Source organism: Lissotriton helveticus, chromosome 10 (assembly GCF_964261635.1).
Source record: "Lissotriton helveticus chromosome 10, aLisHel1.1, whole genome shotgun sequence".
Taxonomy (NCBI): Eukaryota; Metazoa; Chordata; class Amphibia; order Caudata; family Salamandridae; genus Lissotriton; species Lissotriton helveticus.
Window position 1 is genome coordinate 151,301,873 of NC_136071.1, and position 25,136 is coordinate 151,327,008.

The 25,136-nt window shown below is 48.5% G+C and overlaps 1 protein-coding gene across 8 annotated transcripts in view; it reads left to right on the forward strand.

Annotated features, from left to right (window-relative positions):
• The window catches only part of LOC144786046 (kinesin-like protein KIF19), a 1,675,385-nt gene that overhangs the window by 129,136 nt on the left and 1,521,113 nt on the right, over positions 1 to 25,136 (forward strand). The window lies entirely within an intron of this gene.

Below are 25,136 nucleotides of genomic sequence, written 5' to 3' on the forward strand. Positions count from 1 at the left end.
ACCCAAACGTCCCTGAGTACCGACACCCCAATGAGGTCCCAGCGCCGGAACCCTTCAAGGGATGAGACCTCCCGGAGCCAGTTCCCGTGCCAGAGTGGCGTCTGGCGGGTAAGTTTGCGGTCCCATCCTGTATGGCGTTGGGCGGTGCGCCAAGCCATCAAGACCGCTCTGGTAGTTGGGGCATAGTTTACGGGATAGGGCAGCCGTCGAGGAGAGCTTGAAGCTGAGAAAAGTCCATCTTCCAGTTCCACCCGGTACGCCGGGTCGGACCAGCCCCCGCGTAACAGTCGTGGATGACGATCAGCTTGGTGGCGAGGTAGTGGAGGTAAAGGTGAGTCACCCCTAGGCCATCGTCATAGGGGGGAATGCGGCTGTGTGCGAGGGAGATACGCGACCGCCCACCAGAACCTGGAGAGGGCTCTGTCCAGCTCCCAGAACCAGGAACCGGGAAGGGGGATGGAGGTATTCTGTAGAATGTATAGGAAACGGGGGAGGATCATCATTTTGAACAGTGCACTCCGTCCCAGGGGATTGAGGGGGAGGGATTGCCATTTCTTCAGGTCAGAACGCATTCGGGTTGCTAGGGGCGTAACATTCAAGGCCCATTCCAGCTCCGGCAATAGAGTCACCCATATCCCCAAGTATTTAACCGAGTGACGTCCAAGAGGGATGGATGACTGCCAGTAAAAGCATTCCTGGGAGGGGTGCAGCGGGACCAGGGTGGACTTTGCCGCGTTAAGCCGGAGGCCGGAGACTTGTTCGAAGTCCAGGAGGATCTGCAGACACCTGGGTCCCGAGGTCGCCGGGTCCGCCAAATATAGGAGCACGTCATCGGCGTAGAGGGCTATCTTGTCGACGTGACTCTCATTCCAGGCCCACCCCTGAATGAGGCGGTCGTGCCAGATGAGCGTCGCCAGGGGCTCCATCGCTAACGCGACAGGAGTGGAGAAAAGGGGCAGCCCTGGCGCGTACCTCTATGTATCCGGAATGCCTCCGAGAGCGTCCCATTGATCAACACTCGGGCCCTGGGGCTCGCATGAAGGACCCCAACATAGCTGCGGAACCGCGGGCCGACGCCCATCTCCTCCAGCACGTCTTGCAGGTAATCCCAGCCTACCGTATCGAATGCTTTCTCAAAGTCGAGAAAGAACAGGGCCAGATAGGGCGTTAGGCGGGAGCGATGGGCCAGGGCCAAATGGAGGCGGCGGATACAGTGGCAGGTACCTCTGGCCGGCATGAAACCGCATTGGTCCGGAGGGACCAGGTCCTTCAGGAGGGGCTTGAGCCGCTGGGCCAGTATGGTGGCGAAGAGCATGATGTCGGTGTTTATAAGGGAGATAGGGCGGAAATCCGCGCAGTTCACGGAGGGCAGATGGGTCTTGGGAATGACCACAATCTAGGCCAGGTCCGATTCGGGTGGAAAGGAACCCCTCTCCAGCACGTGGTGGAAGAGAGTCATCAGGTGGGGGGCTAAAGTGTCTCGGAAGGTCGCGTAGAACTCCTGAGGGAATCCGTCTGGACCGGGTGTCTTGCCACTGTGCAGCAGAGGGATAGCCTCTAGGACTTCCTCCTGTGTGAAGGGCTTCTCCAGGGCCTCCGAATCCTCTGGGGCAAGGGAGGGTAGCCGGGCACCGGCCCTGTCCAGGAGGATGTTCAGAAGCGTGTCGGGTGGGCGCGCCGTATAGAGACGGGTGTAGAAGTCAGCAAAGGCTCCTGCTATAGCCCCGGAGGACGTCTGAAGGGTACCGTCCGGCATGCGGATCTCCGGGATAACACTGTGAATCTGAGGGTAGGAGACCAAGTTGTGGAGCGGTTTACCGTTTTTGTCCCCCCAGCCGTATATCCGATGCCACAGACGAGTACCACAGCTGTTAGGCCAAGTCGAGCAAAACTTGACGGAGCTCCTCCCGGATCAGCGCCAGCTGCCGGGTGGGGTCACCTAGACCCAGCGCAGCTTGCTCGACTTCAAGCTGTGCAGCCTGGGATTCCAACTCCGCAAGCCGGGCCAGCCGGTTCGCTCGTTTGGCATGTACAAGCCCTTTTGCCACTCCACGAATCACTGCCTTACCGGCCTCCCATAGGGTCCCTGGCGACGGAACCGAGCCCTTGTTGGCAGTGAAGTAGAGGATTAGTTCTTGCCGTAAATCGTCCACCATCGCCTGGTCCTGTAGGGACCAGGCATTGAGGCGCCATACCGCACGCGGACCCCCCAGGTGCGGAGCCCATGCGGAGGGTTATGGGGGAGTTGTCCGACAGTCCCCCCGGTAAGATAGTGACTCCAGAGACCAGATGACAATCTGTGGCCGGGAGCAGGAGGAGGTCAATCCGGGAGTGGCTGTGGTGAGAGGCCGAGATATGAGTGTATTGTGTCTTGCGTGGGTTCCAGACCCGCCAAGTGTCGCAGAGCCCCAAGGCCGAGGCCCAGCCTGATAGGGCCGCCGCAGAGGAGGAGTGGGTCGCCGAGGGGGTTCGGTTGAATCTCGCCCCGGTTGCATCACGGCGTTGAAATCACCCCCTATAATTGTGAGGCCGAGCGGGAAGGTGGGAATGATCTGAGTGAGACACCGAAGCGTCGGGGACAGGAGGGCCGGTGGGGCATAGACATTCAGGATATTCAGGGGACAGCCCTCCATCACGCCCGAGACAGCAACGTAGCGCCCTAGTGGGTCATTGTGGGCCTTAAGCAGGGTGAAGGGGAGACCTCTCCGTATCAGGACCGCCACCCCTCGGGACCCTCGTTGGAACCCAGAGTGCCAGACCATCGCGAATCCATAGCGGGCCAGGAAAGTGCATTGAGTCCCTAAAAGATGGGTCTCCTGGAGAAGGAGCACATCTGCCGAGTGGCGATGCGCCGCTCGAAGGAACACAGCACGCTTGATGCGGTCGAGGAAACCGTTGACGTTCCAGGAGAGAACGTGAAGGGGCCTAGTTAGAGTGGAAGCCATTCGGGGAGGAGGAGGACATTGGAGAGCGCGGGATCAGCTGGGGACACGCCTCGAGGGGAAGGGCCCACAGCACCACACCGGGTCAAGGGAGCAGGGCAGTCGGAGCGGGCCAGCGGGACGCAGGCGCCCGGGGTGGGGGTAGGAGACAGGGGGAGGGGGCGGCCGCCCGCAGTCTGCCACCGTGGTAGACCGTGGGGACCCAGAGTGGCCAGGAGATCAGTGAGCCGGAGGTGTGTGTCGGACAAGGGTGCACCCACAGTCGGGTAGCAAGGTAGGGAGCTGCAACCAGCTGCTCACAAGCAGCACCAACAGAGGCCGAGGAGCGGCCGAGCCCCGTTAAACCTGAAAGCAGCCCGTAGACGGCTGAGAACAAAAAAACATTTGGGAGACAACGGCCTCCCCCCCCCCCCCCCCCAGTACCCCCCAACTCCCCCCACCCCACACTTCAGAACAGGAAGCATCTGTCGCCCTAAATTAAAACACCCAAAGAACTAACCCCTTACTAGGGGACTGATACTAAACTTAAACGAGTATTTGGGAGCAGTAGCACTAATCTAGAGCGAACAAAGGAGGACCCCCCTCCATAGTGCCGGATGGATGGCAACAGCAAGAAACAGGCACGGTTAAGCGAGGACATGGTACAGAGAAATAAATGCCCACGGAAGCACAAGGGATAGAAGAGTGCAGGATCAGAAGAAAGGGATGGAGAAGAAAAAAGGTTGGAAACAGAGAAGGGAAGACCAAGGTATGCATTGATTGGATTACAGTTCCTGGAAGGGTCCCTCTCTAGGCGATTCGCCCTTCGGGCATCTGACAGGGCCCGGACAAGCATCGCAGGGCAGTCCGGTCGGTCAGGGCGGCTTTGAGTAGACAGACCCCAAGGAGCCAGAGCTCAGGTCTCCGTATCCTGTGGTGAGTCCCGGATTATGGGGCTGCCAGACAAGTCCGAGTCCGATCTGGATTTGCGCAGGCTCGTGCCCGAGTTAGGGGGCATGTCAATGGTGACCACCGATGGAGGCCCCGTCACCGGAGGTGTCCCCTGGTCCGGGGGGGGGGGGGAGGTGTCTGCTGTGCGTTACCCCTTGGTGAGCACGAGGCGTCTCGACGCAGACGACCTCGCCTGCCCGAGCCAGTCCGGCGTCACCTTGGCTTGGGTCCTTCGTGGGTGGGCAGAGAGTGGGACCTCGGGTAGGGGAGAGCCCTCGCCCAGGTAGAAGGGGACGCTCCTCCGTGAGCCGGGTCCAGGCTGCCTGCGGGGAATCAAAGAAAAAGAACTTGCCTTCGAAGAGGACCTTGAGCCGGGCGGGGAATAGGAGGCCATACCTCAGACCCAGCACCCTGAGCTTTTGCTTGACATCGTCGTAGGATCGCCTTTGGGACTGGACCTCCCTCGAGTAGTCCGGGAAGACCATGATTTTGGAATTTTCAAATAGCAGGGGCCCAGGTCCCTGGCCGCTCCCAGGATGGCGTCCCGATCTCTGAAGTTGAAGATGCGGATGATGAAGGGCCGGGTGGGGCCCCCGGGGGGAAGCCGGGGCGCCAAGGATCGATAGGCCCGCTCTATGGCGAACCAGGGGAGAGCTTCTCAGCCGGCATCCAGGATCGCAACCAGGTTTCGAGGAATTCGGCCATCGGGCCCTTCTCCACCCCCTCCGGAAAACCCAGGAGGCGTAGGTTGTTCCTTCGGGCCCGGTTTTTGGCATCCTCCGCCCGATGGTGAAGATCCGACGTCAGTGTCTGGAGACGGGACACTTGGGTCTTGAGAGCGGCCAGGCCATCCTCCGCCGTGGATATTACATTCCATTTTTAAACAAACGCTCCCCTTTCTTTACCCGATTTTATCATCCATTACAAAACCAACAAGGTTCTTCCCATACCTGCTGTGAGCGTTTTAAAAGAGAAAGCCTTCCTCTGCCTCCTTGTTGCAGCCATACTCGTCCCTTCCTTACCCCTCCCCCTTTATCACCATGCTTTCCCTCCCTATTCACTCCCAATTGGCTCTGTATTAAACATTTCCCGCCAATGCATTTAAGTGTCCGTTCACTGGACTGCATTTCCCATAATGCCATATACCGGTATCTCAATAACATGTGATCGTGCTCCAAGTCATATAGTGCTGTTGTTGATAATACACAATTTGACCTCGTACGGTGCTTCAAAAGTCCACTGTCATAGCTCTTCAGTCCATTATAGGTGGTGAACCACGATGTTTCGCCAGTGTTGTGGATTAATAGAAATGTGTTTATCTTTTCATTTTATTAATCGCTTTCAACAGTGGGTGCACTCCCCTGTTCGGGCTCGTTTTACATCAACAATCGTGGGGATGCATTTGGCATCCGGCCAGGCTATGTGAACTGGGTCAGACTACTATACACGGTCCCTACGGCACAAGGCAGATCTGGAACCTACGTCTCACGACCATACCAGATGTGTCAGCGCAAACGACAGGGCTGCCCGCTGTCACCATTGTTGTTCGTGTTGGCACTGGAGCCCCTTGCTATTAGGCTCAGGATGGAGGCTGAGGGAGTGGGGATCTGGGTAGACAACATGACAAATGTGCTGTCTGCATATGCGGATGACCTTATATTGTACATTAGCGACTTCTCGAGTGACTTAGAGCCTATACCGAGTATATATTTAAACAATTTGACTGTATCTCAGGCCTCAGTATATATAAAAAGAAGTCCCATGCGTTCTTTTTCTTTCCAGAAGTGTCCCCAGAGACCATTAGGTTTGGACAGCTTTCTCCTTCAGTTTCCCCAAACACCTTTAAATATTTGGGAGTCTAGATATATACATCCCCATCGGACTTATGTTATGTTAACCAGCATTTGTAACGCGAGCGGCTACTTGGAAGTGTCCCGGCGCGAAAACCTGTACAGAGGAGAGCAGAAGTGAGAGACGCCGCTGAAAGACTAAACAAAGAGCACGTTTTTCAACTGCTTTTTGAACAGCCTAAGATCATGGTTGTTCCTGAGCTCAAAAGGCAGACTGTTCCAGGCCATGGCTGCCCTTACAGAGAGGGAGCTACCTCCCAGTTTGGCGAGGCGGTGACGAAGGATAACAGCAAGATATTGACCCCGGGACCTGAGATGTCTAGATAGCACATAGAACTTGAAGCGACTCCTGAGGTATAGAGGTCCTGATTTATAAAGGGCACCGTGGGCAATGGTCAATGAATAAACAGAATGCGCTGGTCAACCGGAAGCCAGTGCAAATCACGAAGAGAATCCTTAATGCTGGAACAACTAGGAATACCCAGTAGCATTCTAGTGGCCGCATTCTGAATGATCTGTAGCTTTTATAGCTGATAGAGAGAGAATTCGCATAGTCTAGCCGCGAAAGAATGAGAGCGTGGGTCACCATTTCTTTAGCCGCTTTAGGCAATAACAGCAGAAATTTCTTAAGGAGTTGCAGTGTGCCGAAGCACACTCCCGCCAATTTATTAATCTGTGTTAGGAATCTGAGGTCCTCGCCAAACCATACCCTCAGATTTTTTGCTGGGCTACCCATGGTTTTTGGCATGGGGTAGCCCTCGGGCCACAGATCATACCCAAAATTCTGCAGGAAGGACCCGTAGAGGAGAACCTCAGTCTTATCCTCGTTACATTTAAGTTGGGCCCGCGCTAACCATTTAAAAACCTCCGTCAGGCAGTTTTTAGCGGAGTCCGGAGATACCTCATATTTTTTCCATGTAGAGAGCAACTGGGTATCATCAGTGTAGACTATGATTTTGGCGCCCAGCCCTTTCGCCAAATAGATCAGTGGTGTCACATAAACATTGAAGAGTAAAGGGCTCAATGTTGAGCCCTGTTGAACACTCGGAGTGGATGAAAAAGGCGGCAGCCACACTTGCTGTGTTCTGTTAGCCAAAAAGGATTCAATCCAGTTCCACACCTGGCCTGAGATTCCAATGTTGGACAGACAGGCAAGTAGCTAGCGATGAGGTACCATATCAAATGCGGAGGGCAACTTGATAAAGACGGTTAAGTCTTTGCGCACCCAGATTTCCTTTTGGGTGTCATTGGCTCTCTCAGTGATGGGTAGAATAGCCATCTCCAAAATGGTTGTTCTTCCGTGCTTATTATACTACCTCACAAATCTGCCAGTAATTATTTTTTATCTCCCTTTTTAAAACACTGGATTCACTCCTAGTGGATCTCATATGGGGGCAGGGCTGTAGAAGAGTTGGGTTGTCCAAATTACAATTGGAGATTGATCGAGGGGGCCTGGGTGTACCTGACTTCCGTGCATATTGCTATGCAAGTCAGCTGCAATGGCTATCATATTGGCTCGCGGGACGTAACTTACATGACCTGGGCTACACATCACACTCCCTACTACGTGGTACCCTATACACTTTACTATTACCACAAAGTAAGATTCCCCCTAATTACCCCTTGCTATTACGGATAGCCCTGACGTATTGGAAGAAGGCCCTACAATACACCAACCAAAGACTCTCCTAACACTCCACTACTTGGAATTCCCATGCCCGCAGGGTTATTCACTAGACAGAGCCTGGGCATGGTGGTCACGAGAAGGGGTCTCTACAGTGGATGCGTCTTTTTTAGAGTGGGACACTGATGGACCACGAAAATTTTGCTCGGATACAGGGAGTTCCATGCTATCTTTTTATTTTACATGCAGTCATAACCAGATACATAAAGAAGCACTGGGCACCAGGTGGTGAAGAACCCCCGACACACAAGTTGATATATGTTGTATATCTGATGGGCAAAGGTCATCATCTTATACAATGGTTATACAGGGACGCCCGAACACACGTGGATACATCCCTTTTAGCGTTAAGGGAGAAATGGTCTAGAGACCTGGGAAGGGACCTTACGGATAAAGACTTGTCCTCTACTGGAATTTCCTAAGAGGGTGTCCCATAACGCTAATTTCAAGCTAATACAATATATGATATTACATAGGGCCTATCTCACTCCACACCATTTAAATTGTATGTACCCTGAAGCCCGGGTTTGTTGCCCAACATGTCAGACTGAGGATGGGGATTTGATGCATATGCTCTAGACATGTCCACGCCTTAGAGGGTACTGGTCTGAGATTGCACAGATAATAGGAGACATAACAGGAAAACCTAATTGGGACACAATGGAACGCTGCATATTGGGCCTCTATCACTGTCCTAAGGCGCACAAAGTGCAGCTTAGATTTGCGGACCGCGTTCTGCTTGTAGCAAAGCACTCAATTACCATGAGCTGGAAATCAACCATCCTCCCCAACCATACACACTTGGCACGAGGAGGCAGTACGCTGGGTCAGAGCGGAAAGTGCAGTAATTAGAAGGGAGGAACATCGGAGATTGAGGAAGACACCGATTTCTATAGAATGGGATATAATATTAGAGGCACTTAAGACAGTTGAACCCTCTTTAGCATAACATACAGAGAATATACACCCATCAATTAACTCAGTGGTGGGACCTTCATCCCTGTTCCATTCTAGATAAGAACCTGGCGATTCTGGGTGGGCCACTACATAAGAGACCCTAATATGTCATATATAGCGAGACAAGACTGAATCCAGAGGTCGAATTATATGAGTGGGGATGAGCCAGTAGGGATGGAGGGGGTGGGATGTTCGGGACTGTTTGATAGTAGTTTGTTAATGGAAGATAATTAGCAAGTAAATCACAAAATTCCATAAGTGGATAATAGGAGGTTATTATCCTATTTTAACAAGCAACAATATATATAACACACCTCGATGGTACAAGCATATTCATGTTAACATATTGTCTATTGATTAGTCTGCAAAATATTTGTATAAATTCTATTATATGACATGATATTGAATAAAATCAATAAAATATGTTTTTTTTTAAAAAGGCTCCACTGTCACTCAGGTCACCTCAAACACTTCCCCTCTGACATAATTAAGAACCAGAGTGCCCCAAAACAACATAATGACAACTATGATCACCTACAACTGAAAAACAAGGCTAACTGGACAGACTTCAAAGCCATGACAGAAATTGAAGTCCTCAATATGATTGAGCACATGAAGTCCACATTGCTGATCCCCTCCAATCCACCCTAGTACAGAACCTCAACCATATCATATCCCCATTTTGGACTAAAATCATCAACGACTCTTTCATCAGGACTTGTTCCTGACTCCCTTCAACTTGGGCAGTCACACCTAACCTCAAAAAGCCAGGACCGGACCCTAATGACCTTAATAAACTAAGACCTATCACTAACTTCTAGTTGCTAACCAAAACAATGGAGAAGTGTGTCCTGCTACAACTCAAATAACACTTATACAAATTCAACCTCAATGACGCATTCCAGTCAGGATACAGAAAAGGCTGCAGAACAGAAACTGCTATGCTCAAAATAACAGACGACATTTACAGAATCTTAGACGAAGGACACTACTGTCTCCTAATCCTTCTAGATCTATCTGTGGCTTTTGATACAGTAAATAACTCTGTTTTACTTGAGACACTCAAGAACCGCACTGGCATCACTGGCACTGTCCTGAGATTGTTCTCATCCTGCCTTCAGCACCGTTCACAACAAATGAAAATCTGCAGTTGTCTCTTGAAGCCTGCACCGGTTCCACAAGGTATACCGCATGGCTCTATCCTTTCCCCCACACTCTTTAATCTCTTCATGGAACCCCTCACAATTACTCTAAAGCAATCTGGGGTGAAATATCATCTTCATGCCGATGACACTCAACTCTACTTCAAAATTAAATCACCCAATGACATCAGCCTCCCGAATACCACATTGATCAAGATGCAAGCATGGCTAAACAACAGCAACCTGAAGCTAAATAAAACTGAATTTCTCCCGCTTTCCCAAAGAATACTATACCTTACCATTTTAAGAATGGTTCAAGAACATGGACGCTCTAAACTGTTCTCTCTCACTATCTCACTCCATAAAGTCCTTGGGTATCACCTTGGACAAAAATATGTCAGTGATGTCAATGGAAGTGCATATCAACAACTCAGCCAAAGGAGCACTCTTCACACTAAAACATCTCAAGAAAATCAAACCGTTTATTCCCCCGGATGATCTTAAAATGGTAGTTCAACCACTAGTCCTATCCAAACTGGACTACGGTAACACCATCATCACAGGAACTCCAAAAAGTCACCTTACCCACCTAAGAGCAGCTCTCAATTCTGCTGTCTGGCCCCTCACAGGAACTAAATGGTTTGATCACATCACACCAGCCCTCTTGAGTCTCAACTGGCTTCCCATTCAAGGATGATGCATCTACAAGACGGCTTGTATCACACACAAAGCCATTCATACAAACGTCTCAAATACCTTGAAATCAAACTTTCGAGAGCAGGAAGAAGCTGGACCATAGTAGGCCCAACTCTCTTCTTATACCTCTAAAGCTGAAGAAGGAATCCTCTCTGGTCCGCTCTTTCTCAGGTAAGGCTCCTAAGATTTGGAACTCGCTCTCAAAGAAATCCGCTGCAATCCCTCCTTCCCCTGTTTCAAACGGGACCTCAAATCTCTAGTGCTCAACAGCTACTGCAGCACAAACAAACTGATCTTCAATTCTCAAAAACCCTACCCTCATTGACTAAATCCTCTGAGACAGTCATCTGACCTGCTTCAGTTTCTCATCTCTCTTATCGTCATTACATGAATGCTTTACTGTTAAATTTTACTGGTGTTAATTTTCTAATATACGATTGGTGTTCATTTTCTAAAAGTTGAATAATGTATGGTTTCTTCACTTTTGATGTCTTTTTTACCCTCATGAATCCTCACATGTTATTTACTGTTAAACGTATTCTCATAATATGTAAAGCGCTCTGAAACCCTCAGGTCTAGCTAGCTCTTTACAAAACTCAAAAATAAATAAATTATAAAATACCTTTGCTAACTAGAGACCCAATTTCTTACATTGTTGATCAGTGATGAGGATAGGACATGTGTTTGTACAGTGCCTTACAGTAATTTGGTTACACTACCATCCACATATAAGACCAATTTGAGTAATTTTCTCCTGATTGGCAATTGTTCTTAATCTTTTTTCCTGCCCTCTCTGATTGACTTTTTTAAGTTTTCAGATTCTCCCTGATTGGCATTTTTGCTTTTTCCTGAAATGATGTCTCTAGCTAGAGGTTCTACTTCTGCACCTGCAAAAATGGAGTTTGAACTGGCCAAGCCTCAGGGTTACACTGTGGTCCAGCTCAAGGATTTCTTCAAGGACTTTGAGCTTCCTGTAAAGATCAACACCAGGAAGGTGGAGGTGCAGAAGGCACTGGTAGCCTGGTTTGAATGCCATGCTGCATTGAAAGAGACCCCAGAAGTGGATGAGGGGGAACAAAATGAGTGGGTGATTTGGACCAGGGCCCAGGAGAGGGTCTTGGACTGCTGCCTGTGGAGGAAGAAGGCAATATCCTTCCAGGACTGGTGATTCCACCCCAGGAAGTGAGCAGTGCTTAATCTAAGGGCTTGTCCCCAGAGGAGCTAGAGGACAGGCGGGAGGAGACAAAGTTAAAATTGGAGCTGTCTAAGCTCAAATTAGAGGCAAAGCAAAGGAAACAGGCCTTAGAGAAGAAAAGGCTGACCATGGAGATGGAGGAGAAAAGATTGGTTATGGTGGAGAAGAAAATGATGTTGGCTCAGAACCTGAGCTTGAGAGAGTTGGACGTTAAAGCCAGGAGGGCTGAGTCCAGCCAAGATGGTGGTAGCATTTCTTTAGTGACTTCTGACCAGAGGGTTCATATACGCAAGGATTTGATGTGTGATTTTGTGGTGGTAGACGACATAGACAGATGATTTGAGACCTATGAGACCTAGGACACTGCTCTGCAAAGCGCAAGGTGCCTGAAGAGGATTGGGGAGTTAGTCTGTGGAGGCACATTCCTAGCGAGGGGAGGGACAACATCTTGACCCTAGAGGGGAGTGCCAGGGAGAGGTATCCCATCTTGAAGGAGGCCCTAATCAGGAAGTTTGGTCTGACCCCAGAAACGTACAGACAGAAATTCAGAAATAGAAGCTCTCCGAACAAACCTGCATTGTGTAGATTCCTTTTGCAAGACACTGGATGGTTGGGTGAAGGGCAGTGAGGTAAAAGATTACCAGGGTTTGTACAATTTGATTGCACAAGAGCACCTGTTCATTCTTTGTTTTCCATATCTGCGCCAACACCTTGTTGACAGTAGGTTCACTGATCCCAGGGAGCTTGCCAAGGAGGCGGACTGCTGGGTTGGCACCAATGTCTAAAAAAGGTATCTGGGGGATCACCACCAGGGTGGGCAGGGTCCTCCTCAGAAAAAGGAGGGGGGACACTCTTTTAGAGGCTTACCAGATTTATGACAATAATTAAACTTTGCTGTGACCTTTCTCATTGGCATAATCCCCCCTTTTTCTGATTATGTTAAAGTATGGGTTTTTGTAGTATGCCTTAAAACATGATACAGGCCAATGACTAGTTTTTATAGCAATACTCTATTCAACAACTTTATTAAAATAACATCATTTATCTACTTTTGCAAGTCTGCTTAGCCCATGGTCAAGTGATAAGTGTTCACTAGTTTTACTACTAGGTTTTATTTTGTTATTAAGATTGTTCAAAGCTATTGAGCTGGACACAATAACATTTAGTATTGATTATGTCCATTTTTTCATATACATTAGAGTGGGGCCTCTTTTTCCCGAGCGGTTGCCGGGTGAGGTGAGGCTATTCCCCACAAAAAGCTGGGTGAGTACATAAGAACATCAAAAAATACATCTTTATTGAATGGATGGACTATAACAGTAATTAAATACAGTTCTGTTTAGTGGAGTGGAGAAGCTCTCCGCCTGTGTGTGTTCGGTGTTGTCCCTTGTTGAGTGCAAGTATTTATACATACAACTTTATTGGGGTATACCTATATCTTTTCCTGTCTAACTATCTTTATAGGAAGAGTACAACGTACTTCATCTCCACCAGAATACATTGGGGATCCAAGTTCCTGGTGGTATGGTATGATTTTTATCACAAAACCTTCTTTCACTACCTTACACAAGTTTGTATACATGCAGTAGCTTTTTTTCATCTAGTTGGTCCTGAAGAAAGCCGGACAGTGTTCTCCAACCGGCTGAAACATGTCGCCCCCTCTGCACATCGCCATTGTTTAGTCATACTCTCAGACTATCAGGCGGTATTTTTAACCATGGCACCCAGACAATACTGATTAAACATATTTTTTGTCTTGGTAGTCATTTTTTATTTCACTCACGTATTCACAGTATAGCACTGCACCCCATCAGTACCATTAAAGACACACCATCGCTAGAGTTCATCTTTGGTATCCAGCTTCGCACCATCAATGTGATGAGTTGGGTGATTTTTGGATGTACCATCTAAATCCCACATGATGATGCTCCGCCAGAAGGGTGGGCTGATGGGAATTTCTCAGCCAGGTGTTGTCCTTGTTGTTACAGTATGATGGCTTGCTCTCTCTAGTTTCCAGCACTGGACACACACATTTCTCTTTTCCTTCTCCTGACCGGACATCTCCCCTATTTTGTTGCTGTCATATATATTGGGGTACGGAGTTGTCAAGGTCGATAAATATATGCCCCCAGACCCTCATTTCTACCTTATTTTCTTAGCCCATCAGGGTAGTCAAGCGAACCTCAAGCCTGGAAGAATGGTTGAGGCACCTGCCAAAAAGAGAAAGGGCAAGGGGCCAGGAATCCAGCTTCTGAAATTCCCATGGTCCAGGAGGAGGCTGAACCTGAAGGTGAATCCCCAGTAGCTACAGAGAAGAAAGTGGCCAAACTGGTGAACATGCCTGAGTTGACCATTTGGCAGCAGGAAGTGGGGTCCCACAACAGAGGAGTTCTGCAAGGTCAGAAAGAATGCCTTTCTCTTTAGGGTTGGCAGCAGCAGGCGGAGACCCAGGCACCTGGTGACACCTCTGGGAAGCACCTGATATATTGGGAGAATGGTCTCCTGCATAGTGAACCTAAGGTTCCTGTGCCTGCTGCAGCAAGTGTGTTGGTGGACTCCGAGAGCCACTGGAACTTCCTACTGGGTATGGCTCATGATGTGCCACCAGGAGGTCATTTGGGGGCAAGACAAGATATTTGACAGGCTTGTCACCCACTTTTATTGGTCTCAAGCAAGGCCTCAGATACGTACTGTAAGTCTTGTCCTACCTGCCGGGCGAGTGGCAAGACATGGGGAAAGTACAGGGCTCCCCTGCAACCTTTTTCTGTCATTAGCACCCCCTTTGAGAGGGTTGGCATCAACATCATTAGGCCTCTGGACCCCAGGACAGCCATGAGCAACAGATTAATTCTGGTATTGGTGGACCATGACACCATGTACCAGGACGTTATCTCCCTGAGGATGGTGACTACACCCGTCATGGCGAGGGCACTAATTGAGATCTTTACCTATGTGAGTTTTGCAAAGGAGGAGGTATCTGACCAGGGTACCAACTTCATGTCTTACTACATGAAGGCCATGGGGAAGGAGTGTGGGGTGACCTACAAGTGACCTACAAGTTCATCACTACTTAATACTCCCACACTAATGGGTTGGTTTATAGGTTCAAACGAACTCCTGAAAGGCATAATTATGTGTCTCTCAGACACCACGAGGCATAAGTGGGACGTCCTCCTGCCATGCCTTTTGTTTGCATAGAGGGAGGTACCGCTGAAGGGGGTTAATTTTAGCCCCTTTGAATTTATATATGGACACCCTATGAGAGGGCCTCTCAGTTGGTAAAGGAGGGCTGGGAGCAAGATCCTGGGAGAGGCCCCCCAGATGTGGTCAGCTAAATGCAGGCCTTTCACAACCAAACAGCCCTCTTCCGGAAGCTCACCCAGGAGAATCTGGGAACTAGCCAGGAGGACATGAAAAACTGGTATGACCAAAATACCACTCTGGTGGAGTTTCAGCCTCGCCAAAAAGTATGGGCAATGGAGCCTGAGGATCTCCATGCTCTGCAAGACCACTGGTCGTGTCCCTATGAGGTAAAAGAGTGCAAGAGTGAAGTCACCTACCTGATGGAACTCAAAACCCTTTGAGGGTCCTGCATGTTAATTGCCTCAAGTCCCACTTCGTGAGGTCTGAGATTACCATGCTCTTGGTAACTGATTATGGGGTAGAGGAGGAGAGTGAATGTCTCCATGTACTCCTGTGTTTCAAAGAGCAGGATGGGTCCGTGGAGGGTGTCAACCTCTCCCCTACACTTACCCTAGATCAGAGGTCTTCAAACTTTTGGATGCCGAGACCCCCCCAGTCAAAATTTTCAGGCGTAAGGACCCCTCCTGGCAAACAATTCTAAACCTATAGGCAGAGCTACTGGAATTATGAGGCAGGTGAGGACCAAATTATGCGGCAGGCTCGACTAAATTGTATGGTAAGAAAAAATAAATAATACTATGTGATGCCGCATATTTTGAGATAGTATTGCTTCATTATTTTGAGATTTTTACACACAGTAACACTGAGGAAAGATTTGATCTCATCAGTACCAGTTTATAATGAAAATACAGCAATAAACAACAGAAAGATGTCTAGTCAACCTTTGTTAAGGGCCTTCCACTCCTCAGGAATACGTGCTGCCACATTAGAAGCTCACCTGGCACTGGCCGAGAGCAGCAAGGGTCCCTTAAAACCCTGGCAGCCTTATGCAGAGTTAAGCAGTTTACCCATGCCACTTTCCTCTCACCCCCTCCCTTCCATCCCTCTCTCTTCTTCCAACCCTGGATCCCTCTCTTACTTTGCAAGCCATTTTCTTTCACCCCTTTTTACAACTTTTGAACTCTCCCCATTCAACCTCTCACTTCATGTTTAATCACCTCTTGCCATTCTGTCTTTTCACTGCCCTCCTCTCTCGAATTTATCTCATGGCCTCTCTGTACACATCACCTCTCTCTCCCCTCAGCACCTTTCATTCACCTCAAGTCTCTTCCTTCAAATTTCTGTCTATTTGTATCTTACACCTGTCCAGTCCACCATTCATCTTTCACATCTCCCCTTTGTTCTTCCACACCTTCTTGAACCAACGTCCCTCTCGCCTATTACCTCAGCACCCACCTCAGTACTCCCTCTCTTCCCGCATCGCTGTTGTCCCTCACCCACGTTGAACCAAATTCTCTTTTTATGCCACAGATCATCACTCAGCTATCTTCTCTCACCGTTTAACAGTATCCCTCCTCTGTGCCCTCACCTTTCGCTCCCACTCACTTCTCTTGCGTTTCTGCACTTCTTCGGCACTTCACATTTCTCCTCATCCCTGACCTCATAAATCTAATTCTCTTGCTCCCATGCTGTCCTCTCATCCCATCTACTCTCACCCTCTCATCTCTCCTCACTGGGCATACCCGTATGCTCCTCTCGGCCTGTGCCACTCTTCTTATTGTTCCCTACTGCAAAAAAACATGAATAGTCAGCCTCACTGTTTTGGTGCGGGCTGCACAGTTATGGAACTTTCACCTACCTTTGTTTCGCTCCACCATTGATCTATTATCCTTTAGGAAGCTATAAAAACCTGGCCCTATACTCTGTAGGTTACCCCATTTGGCTGGTTCTCCTTCCCCTTCTGTGTCTTTCTTATTTGCCATTTCAGCCAGCAGATAGTTATTAGTCCCAGGACACCTTTTTGGAAATAATAATAATAGACGGAAGTGTGACCTGGAAGGTGGGACCCACTTTCTATCACTCCACGACCCCCCTGGGGGTCGGGCCCCACAGTTTGAAGACCCCTGCCTTAGATCAACAGAGAGACTGCCACCACTTGTTAGGGCAGTTTGCTTCTCTCTTCTCACTTACCCCAGTACTCACTACATGGTGCACTCATAATATTGACACTATGGACAGCCCACCCGTGAAAAATACAATTTACAGGTTGTCTGACAAAGTGAGGGCTAACATTAAGGAGGATGTCTTCAAAATGTTGGCATTAGGGATAACGGACCCCTCATATAGTCCTTGGTCGAGTCCAGTGGTGCTGGTCCCCAAGGCTGCCCCTCCAGGTGTCACACCTGAACTTCGGTTCTGTGTGGACTACCATGGGCACAATGCAGTCACCAAGACTGATGCACACCCCATCCCCAGAGCAGATTAGCTCATTGTTCGGCTTGGAGCTGCCAAGTTCCTTAGTATGTAGGACCTAACATTGGGGTACTGGCAGATTGCGTGACTGAGGGGGCAAAAGAGAGGTCTGCGTTCTCCACACCCGAGGGGCACTTCCAGTTCTGGGTCATGCGCTTTGGGTTAAAGAACACCCCTGCCACCTTCCAGAGGTTGGTCAACATGGTCCTAGCTGGGTTTTAGAACTACTTAGATGACATTGGGGTCTTTACCTCCAACTGGGAGGACCACCTTTGTCAACTCAAGGAAGTGCTTCAGGCTCTGTAGAGGGCAGGCCTGACTATCAAGGATACTAAGTGCCAGATAGGGCAGGGATCTGTGGTCTGCTTGGGTCACCAAGTGGGAGGTGGCAATGTGCATCCCCTCCAGGTCAAGATTAAGAGAATTCTGTCTTGGGAACCCCTTAAGACCCAGACAGAGGTGAGATTCTTTTTAGGCCTCACTGGTTATTACAGGAGATTCGTCAAGGGATATGGCACCATTGCTGCCCCCTTGACAGAGCTGACTTCCTGGAAGCATCAACGTCAAGTGATCTGGACTGATGCATGCCAGAAAGCCTTTGACGCCCTGAAGGAGGCCAAGCGGACAGCCCCGTGCTAAAGGCCCCTGACTTCTCCCAGAAATATATTGTGCAGACAGACGCCTCAGAGCATAGTGTAGGGTCCGAGCTCTCACGCCTAAATGAAGAGGGCCTGCATGAACCTGTAGCCTTCATCATCAGGAGGCTACTTCCCAGAGAACAGAGGTGGAGCGCGATAGAAAGGGAAGTCTTTGCTCTGGTCTGGGCGCTGAAGTAGCTAAGGCCATACCCGTTTTGCACTCACTTCCGGGTTCAGACAGACCACATGGCCCTCAGATGGTTAATGCAGATGAGGGGTGAGAATCCGAAACTGTTAAGGTGGTCCATCTCTACAGGGAATGGACATTATGGTGAAACACTGCCCTGGAAAAGATCACGTCCATTCTAATGGTCTCTCCAGGTTTTTCTGCCTTAGTGAAGAGAACTCCTAAAGGGGTGGGCAGCTCTCCCACTTTCAACTGGGGGTGGGGGGAGCACATGTTAGACCCCGACTCCTTGGCATGTATTTCCCTGACTTTTTTGCCCTCTGACCTCCTGTTTTGCAGGTGCTCTTTCCTTAAAACAAGGTAACTTTGGCTTATCCACAATTGGCATATTTAATTTACTTATAAGTCCCTAGTAAAGTGCACTACACATGCCCAGGGCCTGTAAATTAAATACTACAAGTGGGCCTGCTGCCCTGATTGTGTCACCAAATTTAGTAGTCCTTTAACACATGTCTCAGGCCTGCCATTGCAGAGACTGTGCGTGCTGTTTAAACTGCCATTTTGACTTGGCAAGTTAATCCTCTTGCCATGCCAAAACCTTTAAATACATATAAGTCACCCCTAAGGTAGGCCCTGAACAGCTCCAAGGGCAGGGTGCAGTATATTTAAAAAGTTGGACATATACCTTTAAGTTTTACATGTCCGGGTAGAGAAAAACTCTTACATTTGTTTTTCACTACTGCAAGGCCTATCATGCCCAGAAGTTACCATTAGGATTGCCTTATTGCACCTTATAAGTGTAATTCCTAATTGGGACAAGATAGAAATTTTGAATTTGGTGTCTCTGAACTTACAATTTAAAATTACAACTTATGATGAAGTAGGATTTTAAATTGTAAGTCTGAAAATGCCACTGAAATTGCTCTCCATCCCACTGGAGTCAAGCTATCCTGGCTGATGAGGGGTGAAACCCCAAAACCGGTCAGGACCCAGCTTGTTTCCAGTCCAGGGAGGACCTGGCCTGGCAGATCGGGCTGGACTGTTCCCATTGGGCGCAGGGTGAAGACTGATTTGCATATGGCTGGGTTCAAACTGGAATGGCACGGGGAGCAGAGAAACAATGGAATTAGGCCCAGATCTCTGTACTTAAGTGAATGTATGACATTGTTCTACATTCTGTCCACCAATTGTTCCTTTTGCACTTTTAGAAAGTAGGCATTTTCTTACTTTAACCATTCTGTGCCTCTGTCTGTCTCTGAATACACGTGTTGGGTGGGTGGCAGCTGGCCTTTGTGCATTCCTCCTAGACAGTCGCACACAAAGGGAGCTGAGGTATGACATTCACTTCCTGATGGCCCATCACCAGGCTGATGGGCCTTCTTGGGCTAGAAGGGAGGGAGGAGCTGACACTTGCACCTGAATATAGCTATGTCTGTCCCCACATAAAGGGCTGCAAACTCCCCTTTAGTTAGTCTGGAGCCAGGGCAGGAACGGCAGGGACCTTGTGGACTTCAAATGTATCTCTTTGAAGTCTCACTCACTTCAAGTGCACACTTAGGTTTAAATACTGGACTCCTGAGACCACCAACTCAGTACACTCTGGACCTGAGGACACTCTGCCAGGAAGGACTGCTGTGCTGCTGAAAGAACTGACACTCTGCTGGATTTGCTCAATTCCTGTTCTGCTGTGCCTGCCCTGCTGCTTGCTGCCCCTTGCCTGGTAATGAGAAGGACTGGACCTGAATCTCTAAATACCCAGAACCAAGTGACTCCAAGGGTTTGTTGGTTTCCCTCCTGTTCTGAAGTCTTGGGGACATCAACGATGCTGCTGCAGCCTCTGGGCTCTGCCTCCTGCGAGCCCTGCTCTGCCAAGAGGTGCCAATACTGTCCTGGGCCCTTGGAGGTGGGTTTTCTGGCTGATTATGCAAAAATCCACACATCACCTGCTTTGCACCAGTTGGACCAACGCATTCACCTTTGACGCCGATGCATTACTGCTACAAGGACCCCACAGTGTCAAGAGCTCGGTTTGATGATGATGCATTGCCTTCATTGGCCAAAGCTCGACGACAATGTGGGACCCGACTGCGCGACTCGGAACTGATACATCACCTACAGTTGTTCGGATCGATGACGACGCTTCACCTCTTCCACTCTTTGCAGCTTCTCCTCAACACTGAAACTTGTTCTCTGTGAAGGTACTGTTCAGTGGGCCTGCGTGGCTTCTGTATCCGACCCGCGCTCCATCACGGTCGGCTTGACTTTTCAGATTTGACCTGGTCAAGCGTGACCAGATAGCCCTGGTTGGCGCTTTATGACTCTCAGCACTATAATTCAAGATTGTCCTTAAAAAATCATTATTCGTGTTCTACTTATTGGATTTTTTCATTTTGATCTTGTTTTGTTCAGTAAAATTAAGCTCTATTTTCTAACTAGATGTTGATTATTTTTGTGTGGTTTTTTCACTGTTTTACAGTAGTAAGTCTTGCACAAATACTTTACCCATTGCCTCTGAAGTGAAGCTTGCATGCTCTGTACCAAGCAACCGGAGGGTGAGCACAGGTTAATTTAGGGTGTGTATCTGACTTATCCTGACTACGATTGTGGTCCCTACTTGGACAGGGTGCATACTTTTCCCAACCATCGACCCAATGTCTAACACTTATTTTATTGGTAATTTCTATTTTTCACAGCTTTCATACATGCTAATTTCCTTATTGGGTAGTTGCAAAACAGTTTGCAAACAGTTTCCGATTCATTATTGTTTTGTACGTTACGCCCCTTCTGTTGAAGTGTCCCAGATCCCTGAATGCAGTGGGGAATTATTATATTGTTTATGACTTCAATGAAGATTCCTACGATGCAGAACAAGGTCAGCTAATAGGTGACAATTTCTTTTTACTAGTAAATCTTTCAAAACTGTCAATAGCTAACAGTGATATTTGCCGCAAAAGTGAGTAAGGTCCTCAAAGTGATGTAAAAAGTCTTTAATGGACAAGCTAATAGGCACACAAGTCATCTAAATGCAGCATCACAGTCCATGAAATGCCAAAAAGTAGTTGTAAAATAGAGCAAACATACTTACTCAACAGTGTATTGAACAGAGACAGGGCAACATCCTATCACATCTTCACTAGTTAGACCATGGCTGACATTTGTGGACATCTCACCCTATTCTATCTAGTATATGGCACCAAACACCATACTTCAGTCATATATCAGGAACAAAGATAACTTCTGCTCGGTTTAATGGTCCCAAATTTGTATCTATTCACAAGCATTTGAAGAGATAATGTACTGTTTTAGTTGTCCCACTATGTTTAAGATGTGGTTAAATGGGAAATTCTTCATACCTATAGAGGCCTAGGGGTACTGCACTCAAGTGGTCCACCCATCTGCATTCTCAACGTGTGAGTGCGATTGCTATGTCACCCTTTCACCACCCCTGTGGATTGGGAGCAATCTGTTTGATAACTTGACAAACAAATGTGATTTTCGCAATAGTCAAATTCAGTGAAGTGTGAAGGCGTGTTCAGTGTTCTACATCAGATTGTACTTTTGTGTTTTAGAACAAACCTTTTTATTTTCTGAATTGTTTGCATAATGTTTTTATTTTTGTCTTGTATACAACAGCTTACATAAAGTTTTACCAATTGCATTTAGTATGTTGGCGAATGAATAGGTAATGGGGGGACTTACTCAGAGCCCCTCTGTATGCATTTTTAGTCAATGTTGTTGACATTAGCTCTGGAAGACAGCTAAAGCTAAAAAGAAAATGTGCCTTTAAACAGGCATATATGTAAAATAAAAATGAGAGACAGTTTTTCTTGCAATATGGTCTGGGATCCAGTGCATAGATGGAGCCAGTAATGCAGGGTTTAGAAAGTTAGCGAAGGTTCCATGATGTAGAAAATAGGATTACCAGTTAGCAACATTTCCTTCATGTAGGTACAATGGTACTTCAATAGCACGATCCTAGCCAAAGATCACCGGAGCGCTGTACGGGGTCATAGACAAGCATAAAGTCAACAAGTAACAGTAGAGATAGCCAGGTTGTGTATGGTTAATACATTGTGATGTAATGTTCTTTAAAGAGGTGAGTCTTCAATTCTATCCTAAATTGGAGCAGTGTTGGAGCGGCCGTGAAGGATACAGGGATGTTTTTTTTTAATTTCGGGTGTATAGATAGAAAAGGCCCTTTGCCTTGTTTTTGCTATTTCACACTTCTTAGTTTGCAGTCTGATTGTGTCCTGGCTATGAGTGCACTGAGAACCACAAGACATAGTGAGCTTTTCTGCTAGATGAGTAGAAGTACATGATGTGATGACTTCTTAAATAATGCAGCTGGCTACCTCCGCAAAGTGCTAGCCCATACCGGCCATGGCCCATGTTTCCAGGGCATGGTTTATGTGCTTTATTCCCATCCCTCAGCCCGTGTATATGTGAACGGGGTCCTTTCCGACTACTTTCCCGTTAGACACGGCACGAGGCAGGGTTGCCCCTTGTCCCCACTGTTTTTTGCCTTGGTGATGGAGCCCCTAGCTCAGCTCATTCTTTGTGACCCGATGTTCAGGGGATAGAAGTGGGATACCAACCATGAAGACCGCATCGCCCTATATGCGGACGGCATCCTCCTGTATTTGGCAGACCCAGAGCAGAGCAGCCCACAATGTCTCCACTTGCTTGAGGCCTTTGGCTGTTCCTCTGGCCTGAAGGTGAACCCGGTCAAATCGGTGCTGGTTCCCCTAGCTCCATCGAGGGACTGCTTTGACTGACAGTCATCCATCCTCCTCCGCAGGCTGAGTTTCAAATACTTGGGCATATGGGTGGCACTGCACCCAGAACTCATCTGGGCCCTGAACCTGGAACCGTTGCTCTGGAAAGCAAAGGTAGACCTGACCAAGTGGCAAAGCCTCCCCCTTAACGTAATGGGCTGTATAGCCTTGTACAAAATGATGATACTGCTCCACTTCCTCTACATCTTCCTCAACTTCAGATCTTGGTTCCGTAAACTATTGGGTAACACATGCACTTTCCTATGGCGAGGCCCCTACGACGGTGGATTGGGCATATCCAATTTGTACAACTTCTACCTTGCTTCTCAACTCCTCGTTACCTCACACTTGGTTTAAAGGGGGTGGTCAAACCAGGCCTATAAGCTTGAACTCAGACGGCTCGGCTTCCCCTCTCTGCAGGCACTGCTATACAGCGCCTGATGTTCCCCGAAATGCCCACGGTCACACAAGTGGCACTCTTAGCCTGGCATGCCGCCTTGCGTCATGTGCAGTGGGATGCCAAACTTACACAACAAACCCTCTATGGCACGGCACCTGGCTGAAAGAAGTAGCAACACTTGCTGGCTTCCGGACTTGGGACTCCATCGGGATCTTCCAACTAGGGGCAGTGTGGTTGGGAACTCATATACGCTCCTTTGCTAGCCTACATGAGTCATTTTCCCTCGCGCACTTCAAATTCTACAAATACCTCCAGGTCAGGCACGTCCTCCATACCCACATACGCAACACAGAACCGCTCCTGGAGTTTAATCCACTTGAAGCTGAAATCCTAATGGGAAACCTAGGGCATGGCATGAAGGTGTCTCACAAATTTACTGCACCCTCATAATAAACTGCCCTGGCTCACTTCATCACCTGCGGACCCAGTCGGAGGGCTGGGTGGGACCACTGGAGGAGGAGGAATGGTGTGACACCCTGATGGCTCCTCGTGAACTCACTATCTCCTCCAAATTGAGACCCGTACAGACTTACTACCTTCACGTAACATACCTTCCCCCTTACACCTACACAGGGTTGGTCTCAGACCCAATGCCACCTGCCCCAGATGCGCAGTTGCGTCAGCTGACTTCTTTCACATGGTCTGGTCTTGTGCTCAACTTCAAAATACTCGGCAGTGGTGGCAAGAGAGCCGGTCAGAGATACTGAGGTGGATGGTTCCCCTAACCCCCTACTTGATCCTTCTGGGAATAGCAGAGGGTGCCGGGGGCACCTGAGCCAAAATGGCCTTCCTGAGGACAGCCCGCCTGGTCGCAAAAAGCAACATTGCAGCAAAGAGAATGAACCCCGCCATCACAAGTGGCGGCTTGGGGATGACTGGTGTACCCAACAGGAGGAGGTGGTGTTTGAGGCAAGAGGTTGTCCCAAAAATATGGGGGTGTGTAGGGGAAGTGGCTGCACCCCGGATCTGCAGCACTCACACGTTAGGCCTGGAGAGACTCAATAACCCATGTATGTATATGTCCTGACTTGCTCTGTTGCTCGCCTGTATATGTGATATTAAATGCTTAACTTGTGCCGAGATCTTGTTGGCCAGGTTGTGGCATTTAAAAACCCAATAAAATAGTTTATCAAAACAATAAAATGCAGCTGGTTTTTAAGATGATGCAAGCCGGCAAGGGGAGCCAATGGAATTCCATCAGGATTTTGGTGATGTAATTATATTTCTTCAGGTCCTGGATGAGATGTGTTGCGGATTTAAGGATGTCCTAAAGGGATGGCAGTGTAGAGTCTGGGAAGTCATGGAACATGGCATAACCACCATCCAGATGCAAGAGTACCTGGGCTTCAACACCAGTTCTGAATTCGGTTTCTAAAGAAATGGTTTCACTCTGTTTAGAAGGCAGAAAAAGCTAGTACCAGGGTGTCTGTAGTTTTGGCAATGTATTTCCTGAGGGTAAGGCTGTGAGTACGGCACCATATGGCTCTGAGAAGAGTTTGAAGATGACAGGGGATAGTATCGAGCTCTTGGGGTTTCCACTGTTGATCGGGATCTTTTTGCGTCTGGAAATACCCATGTGAACAAACCGACGTTAGTTGGAAGGGTAGGAGGAGAAGCAGAGTAGGGCACTGCCGGTAAATCCCATTCGAGACACTTGGGTATGTGTGAGGGTGGAATAGTTGACTGTATCAAAAGTAGCAGAAAGGACCAGCATTTTCAGGAGGCAGGAGCCCTTTTCATCTGTGATCAGGAGGGCAGTGTCTATGGTGTGTAAAGTAGTGGCCTTCATGCTGTGATATGAAGCCAGACTGGTAGTCATGCAGGAGATGCTTATCATTGATGTAATCTTGGAGTTGATCACAGACTGCTTTTTCAATGAACTTGTAGATGAATGGTAGGTGAATGATGTGCTAGTGGTTGGTGAGGTGATCAGGACCTAATGCAGGTTTTTTTTTAGGAGTCGGAGGATCTGGCATCTCTTCAGTGCCTCTGAGAAAATGCCCTGAATGAGGGAGGTGTTGACAGTGGTGAGCAGGGGTGACAAAGTACCCAGAGAGGTTGTCC